Source organism: Grampus griseus (genome assembly GCF_964374135.1).
Source record: "Grampus griseus genome assembly, chromosome: 13".
Taxonomy (NCBI): domain Eukaryota; kingdom Metazoa; phylum Chordata; class Mammalia; order Artiodactyla; family Delphinidae; genus Grampus; species Grampus griseus.
The window spans coordinates 72,905,427-72,913,258 of NC_139007.1; the positions used below are offsets into that span (position 1 = coordinate 72,905,427).

Here is a 7,832-nt window from a genome sequence, read left to right on the forward strand (position 1 = left end):
AAACACTGAACAGTGCACATAAAATGGATGCATTTTATTGTACATAATTTATACCTCAATGAAGTTAATTTTTAAAATTAAAAAACAAAAAACCTCCAAACAGTGGCTTACATTTACTACTTCTGTTTCTTCACTAGTTGTACTAGTCTAGGAAGACTAGGGTACCCTGTAGTAACCTCTCTAAATTGAAGAGGTTTCAAACGCCAAGAATTTTTTTCTTCTTATTTACTCTATATGTTCATGATAGAGTGGATGCGCGCACTGGGACCCTGGAAACAGTGGAAACTGGGACAGTGGAAAAAAGAAAATGCGATAACTTGCATAACTTCTGCCTGGATATAAGACGTGCCACTTCTGTCCACATTTCATTGGCCAGAGCAAGTCATATGGCCAAGGCTGATTTCAAAGAGATGGGACACTGAGCTCTACAGTGTGCCCTGAAGGAAAAACAGAATATTTGTGTACCGCCCTCATGACTACTACACTAGTCATTTCTTCTTTTACAGTGTGGCTTCTACAACCACCATCCCTCTAAAATTATTGTGTCCAAACTGGGACTCAGAAAAATTGGAGATTATTTTTTCTGGTGAATGGTGACAGTAATTTGGCAGGATCATAAGACACATCCTGGGAAGTTAATGAAAAGTAGGTAAAAAGGTAGGTGCCAGGGCTTCCCTGGTGGCGCAATGGTTGAGAATCTGCCTGCCGATGCAGGGGACAAGGGTTCGAGCCCTGGCCTGGGAAGATCCCACAAGCCACGGAGCAACTGGGCCCGTGAGCCACAATTACTGAGCCTGCGCGTCCGGAGCCTGTGCTCCGTGACAAGAGAGGCCGCAATAGTGAATGGCCCCCGCTTGCCACAACTAGAGAAAGCCCTCACACAGAAACGAAGACCCAACACAGCCATAAATAAATAAATTAAATTAAAAAAAAAAAAGGTAGGTGCCAGTAAAGAGTTTAAATTTTGTTCAATAGGCACAAAGGAGCCATTGAAGGTATTCAAATGAAGGCATAATTTAGATAGGAAATAGGAAGATTGATTTGGCAACTGTGAGTAGAAGGGTTTGGAGGGGAGAGAGAATAGATTGGGCGACTCTTGCAAGAAGTGTTGTGACTCCTGGAATTACACAGTAGGGAATGACATGCAGACCATTTCTCGACATTATGTATTTGCTGTCTCTCTTGCCCCAGTAGGTAAACTTTAATGAAGTTAGATACTTCCTCCATTTGACTAGGGCAATGTCTAGCATATTGCAGACATTAATTAGATATTTGTAGAATAAATACATTAAATCAGTAAAAAATAGAATTTGGAGACACTTTTTACATTTCATCAGAGAAATCTAAAAGGACTTTCAGGACTAGTTTCACTCACCTGGTTATTGCAACTGGCAGTCCTCCTCTACCTCCTTCAAAAATTTGAGCCATCTCTTGGGATACAGAGTATGTATAAGACTAGAAAATTCTAACCATGATTAAGAATCTGCTAAAAAAAAAAAAAGAAGAGGGAGTTCTTTGGTGGCCTAGTGCTTAGGATTCCAGGCTTTCACTGCTGTGGCCCAGGTAAGTCCCCTGGTCGGGGAACTGAGATCCTGCAAGCTGCGGATCAGAATCTGCTGAATTTTTAGATTATGTCACAGTTTTTTTTTTTTTTTTTTTTTTTTGCGTTATGTGGGCCTCTCACTGTCGTGGCCTCTCTCGTTGCGGAGCACAGCCTCCGGACATGCTGGCTCAGCGGCCATGGCTTATGGGCCTAGCCGCTCTGCGGCATGTGGGATCTTCCTGGACCAGGGCACGAACCCGTGTCCCCTGCATCAGCAGGTGGACTCTCAACCACTGCGCCACCAGGGAAGCCCTGTCACAGTTTTTGCAGCAACAAACTGAGACAGATCCTCAGTGCTGTTCATTAACCTTATGCACATTCTTCCTAAATAATAGCTTCCATCACAGACCTGCTACTCCCAGATTGCTGAATGCCATAGGGAAAAAAAAATCACACCACCTTGAAGACTGATGCACCACAACTGCATGATGTCTAACCCACCTGAAACATATTTTTCTGCATGTTCCACTTCAGTTATCTCTCTTACTCTTCACATTAGTTATTTCAGACTTTCACCACTGTCCTCATGCCAGCCACATACCCCTTTCTGCCCTTTCAGCAAATCACTATGTCTCCACCTTCAGAGAAAATAGAAGCTGTCAGGTTGAAATTCCCTCAACTTGCTCAGTGAGGCAGAGACTGCCATCTGCCCACCAAATACACATTTTCCTTGGTAACAGAACCTAGCTTGATTAAATTGGGCTGCCTGGAATAAGGACTACATTTTCCAGATTCTCATGCAGCTAGGTGTGGCCGTGGATCTTCTGGCCAGTGGACGTGTTGTATAGAACTTTTACGAAGGTACCTTACAGGGAGAGGCCCTGAAAATCCCCCTTCCAGTCACATCATCCCCTCTTTTCACCAGGTTAGAACAGGGAAAAAAATGGATAGAGTATAAGCAGCCCACTACTGACCATAAATGACCTTTAGGATATAAGCCATGTGATGAAGATAGCAGAACTGAACAGACAAAGTCTGGAATGACCTTGTGGAGCTGTTATAGCAGGTGTGGACTGCCAACTCGATATTGTCTGTCTAAGCAGTCGTTGTTTTGGGTTTCATATGCAGCATAACCTAATCCCAATACTTTGACCCTCCAACTTAACAAATGTCTCTACCTCACTCTTGCCCTTTGGTTTTGCCTCCTGTCTCAAAGAAAGTGTATCTTCCTTTGTCTAAGCCCCATTCCTCCACTTGAACTTAAAGATTTTATTTTTTATTTCCATTTTATGAATTTATATTTGGATAGGCAATGCATTTACATGGTTCAAATTCAAATGATACAAAAGCTTATATAGTGGGAAGTCTTTCTACTATTCTTGCTACCTTAGAAATCCAGTTCCCATCCCCAGAGACAGTAACATCAAACTTGTTAACTACCTTCCAGAGATACTTTTATTATACATGCAATTAAATAATGCAATTTATTAGACCTCTCATGAGCTTTCTATAATTTGCTAGTTTATGTCTTCAATCAAGGAAAATTTCCTTTTGGTAATTTCTTATAGCTTCTATTTTCTTGTTGGGATTGCCTATTTGTACATTTATGAGAACGTTTTTCTTTACATTTTCATGCATAGTTATAAGAGCCATTGTAATATCTTTGCCAATTCCAGATGTTGGAAATAAGATCCTGGGGTCAGCCTCCAGTGATTGTGTTTTCTCTTGAGACTAGGTCATATTTTTATATTTCTTTGTATGCCAGGTAAGTTTGGATTGTATCATGGATGTTGGATATATTAAGTTACACTCTGGATTCTGGGATATGCCTCTGGAGGTGTTCTGCTTGGTTAAGCAAGCAATTAACTTGGTTTAATTTTCTTTCTGTTGGGCAGCATCTCAAATGTCAGTTTAGTTCTTTGATTCTTAGGATGCTTGGATTCCTCCCCACACGTATGTGGTTCGTGATTCAGCTAGAGATTTGGGCCATTCTCAGGCAAGATATCATAAAAATGAGACACTCATCTAATGCCATTCCTCTCTCCCAAGTGTTGACTTCCACCCAGAATCTGCCTGCTCTTGGTTCCACTTCTGTATCTTTAGTTCTTTTCCCCCTGAATTTATAGTTGTTACATATGATAAAGTCAATCCATCAGGAGCTTACTTGGTCATACTAGAAGCAGAATCTAGAATTATCTTTCAAGTATGTCATTTGGTTGACAGTTGGATAATAAACTTGAAGGACCAGAATGAAGTCAAAGACTCCAGGTAGGAAGTTATTACAATAATTCAGTCAAGAGTTGATGAAGACCTTCACCGGTCAGAATGGCCATCATCAAAAAATCTACAAACAATAAATGCTGGAGAGGGTGTGGAGAAAAGGGAACCCTCTTACACTGTTGGTGGGAATGTAAATTGATACAGTCACTATGGAGAACAGTATGGAGGTTCCTTAAAAAGCTAAAAATAGAACTACCATACCACCCAGCAATCCCACTACTGGGCATATACCCTGAGAAAACCATAATTCAAAAAGAGTCATGTACCACAATGTTCATTGCAGCTCTCTTTACAATAGCCAGGTCATGGAAGCAACCTAAGTGTCCACTGACAGATGAATGGATAAAGAAGATGTGGCACATATATACAATGGAATATTACTCAGCCATAAAAAGAAACGAAATTGAGTTATCTGCAGTGAGGTGGATGGACTTAGAGACTGTCATACAGAGTGAAGTAAGTCAGAAACAGAAAAATACCATATGCTAACACACATATATATGGAATCTAAAAAAAAAAAATTGGCTCTGAAGAATCTAGGGGCAGGACAGGAATAAAGACGCAGACGTAGAGAATGGACTTGAGGACACGGGGAGGGGGAAGGGTAAGGTGGGACTAAGTGAGAGAGTGGCATGGACATATATACACTACCAAATGTAAAACAGATAGCTAGTGGGAAGCAGCTGCACAGCACAGGGAGATCAGCTTGGTGCTTTGTGTCCCCCTAGAGGGGTGGGATAGGGAGGGTGGGAGGGAGACACAAGAGGGAGGGGATATGGGGATATATGTATACATATAGCTGATTCACTCTGTTATACAGCAAAAACTAACACATCATTGTAAAGCAATTATACTCCAATAAAGATGTTTTTTTTTTAAAAAAAGTGTTGATGAGGGCCTTAACCAAATTAGTTTAACCAAACAATGGGGATGAAGATGATGAATTAGAGAAAAATGCACCAGGTAAATAACCGAATTTCATGAATCATTGCATGGGAGACAGACAAAGTATAAAATGACCTCAAATTGTTTTGCAAATCAGATTATACACGAAGACAAAGTACACGTTAGTTGGGGTACAAGTTCAGCAACAGTAACAAATGGTGTATATATATATATATATATATATATGAATTTTTTTCCTTTTAATATTCTGCAGTTGGACAGACAGCCCTGCTTCATGCCATCTTTCAGGTAGCCAGGTTTTATTCATTTTGTTAATCCACCATCACTAGGGTATTTTCCTGGATTTTATGGGTCAATATAAAGTCATGATTCTATGTTCCATCCTGTGGGAAGAGGGAAGGAGCAAGTGAAGGGCAAACAATATCAACTTTAGGTGTATGAAGTAGTTTTTTGTTTTTTTTTTGTGGTACACGGGCCTCTCACTGTTGTGGTCTCTCCCGCTGTGGAGCACAAGCTCCGGACGCGCAGGCCCAGCGGCCATGGCCCACGGGCCCAGCCGCTCTGTGGCATGTGGGATCCTCCCGGACCGAGGCACGAACCCGTGTCCCCTGCGTTGGCAGGCGGACTCCCAACCACTGCGCCACCAGGGAAGCCCTGAAGTAGAATTTGCATGTGTCACATCTGCTCATATCCCAGTGGCCAAAACCTAGTCATGTGGCCACAACTAATTACAAGGGAATATGAGAAACATGGGCTCTAGTGGGACAGTTGAAACATGAACAGGGATGGGGGCTCTATTAGTAAAAGGAAAACTGAGAGAATGGAAGCTGGAGAACAAGAGCAGCCTGTGTCATTAGTCAACCCCTCTGGGAGCTAGGAACTCTTGAGAATCCCCCTTTTCACTACAGAACAAATTTAACCCTCCTCCAGGGAAAACAAAGTCCCACCCAGACTGTGAATCCACCAAAATGTCCCGGATCTCTGTGTGACTTTATGTAAGGGAGAAGGAAAGACTGGATATTTGGGAGGACAACTGCCTATGTCTCAAACATAAATTTGATATCCTCCCTTTTGCCTTCACACAAAAGCAGATACATTTTCTGTGTATTTGCCTTTGGCATAACAAGGTATGGTCACAATTTTAAGCATGCCAAACATGGATCCAAAATGCAGTAAAATGAGAGAGCCAATGAGCTAGACGGAGGGTCCCACAATGGCACCCGTCAGCACCAGGGTCCACGCAGTAGAACAAGCTCCAAAGAATGGCTGCCACCAGTGTCTATGTTCCCAGGGTGAGCCGCAGCTGCCTCCCACCTCAACAGGAGACTCTCCAGGACCAGGAGTGTATGTCCACCATTCAGTCATCTGCTAGAAGATGGTGTGGAAGTCACGGAAAAGTAGCTTGGGCAAAGAAAGAAATTAAATTGTGATGCAGGTCTGCTGAAACCACAGCTAACCTGGCTGAGAGCTCCTGGACGACGATGATGACATATGAAGGCAAACACAATGTATTAGAGACATTTTCTCTGGAACATATGATCAGAATTAAAAAGGAAATTGGATTCCATGGAGTCCTTATCACTTCTCACCCACCAAAAATATGCTAACTAAAAGGACAAATAAATACATTAATTGGAAATCTTAAAAAAATGTAGTAAAATGAATCATAAGCATAATGCAGTTTGCATGAGCTATACAACAGCCTCATATAGACCAAATATAAATTTACAAGTGGGACTTCCCTATAGGTCCAGTGGTTAAGACTCTGCGCTCCCAACGCAGGGGGCCTGGGTTCGAGCCCCGGTCAGGAAACTAGATCCCGCATGCTGCAACTAAGAGCCAGCGCAGCCAAATAAATAAATATTAAAAAAATTTTTTTACAAGTGAGTGCAAACAAGAGGATAAAAGGAGACCTAAGAATGATGGTAGGGACTTCCCTGGGGGCACAGTGGTTAAGAATTTGCCTGCCAATGCAGGGGACACGGGTTTGAGCCCTGGTCCAGGAGGATCTCACATGCTCTGGAGCAACTAAGCCCGTGTGCCACAACTGCTGAGCCCATGCGCCACAACTACTGAAGTCCTTGCACCTAGAGCCTGTGCTCCGCAACGAGAGAAGCCACTACAATAAGAAGCATGTGCACTGCAATGAAGAGTAGCCCCCGCTCCCTGCAACTAGAGAAAGCCCAGGTGCAGCAATGAAGACCCAACGCAGCCAAACATAAATAAATTAAAAAAAAAAATGATGGTAATGCTTGAAAAAGGGGGAGAAAAACCCTAAATATCTGTTCATCTTTGTAAAGTTGATTTAAGATGTAACATCAACATATATACTTTATTTGGTAGGCAGTTCATGTGATAAAGTAAAAAGATTATAAATAAAGGAAAAGAGATTAGCTAATAACTTCACATTTTAAAAATTACTAACTGGGCTCAAATGATACTAAATGCAGAGTTCAATAATTAAAAAAGGTTTAAATCTGTGATCTAAAGGGAGCCTTTAACATGAAATATTTATTGTACTTATACTGGGCAAAACGAAAACTTTACTGGGCTACACTAACTTTAGTTTGCCTTAATTTAAGTAGGGATTATCATTAGCTATATATGTTTTAATTTCAAAGCATCAAATTTTTTTTTTAAAGAACTTTAGTACTTTTTTTATTTTTTATCTTTGTCTGCGTTGGGTCTTCGTTGCTGTGCGCAGGCTTTCTTCTAGTTGTGGTGAGCGGGGGCTACTCTTCGTTGTGGTGCACAGGCCTCTCATTGCGGTGGCTTCTCTTGTTGCAGGGCACGGGCTCTAGGCACGCGGGCTTCAGTAGTTGCGGCACGCAGGCCCTAGTATGCGCAGGCTTCAGCAGTTGAGGCGCGCAGGCTCTAGGGCGTGTGGGCTTCAGTAGTTTTGGTGCATGGGCTTAGTTGCTCTGCAGCATGTGGGATCTTCCCGGACCAGGGATGGAACCTGTGTCCCATGCATTGGCAAGCAGATTCTTTACCAGTGTGCCACCAGGGAAGTCCTTAAATTTTTAATCATAAATTTTCTCTGAGAATAAAAAGATTAAATTTTTGAATTAAAAAATCAACTTACTTAACTAAGCAGCCTAAA

General features: G+C 42.0%; 1 protein-coding gene across 1 annotated transcript in view; it reads right to left on the reverse strand.

The window, feature by feature from the left end:
• The window catches only part of KATNA1 (katanin catalytic subunit A1), a 53,142-nt gene that overhangs the window by 35,297 nt on the left and 10,013 nt on the right, over positions 1-7,832 (reverse strand). The window lies entirely within an intron of this gene.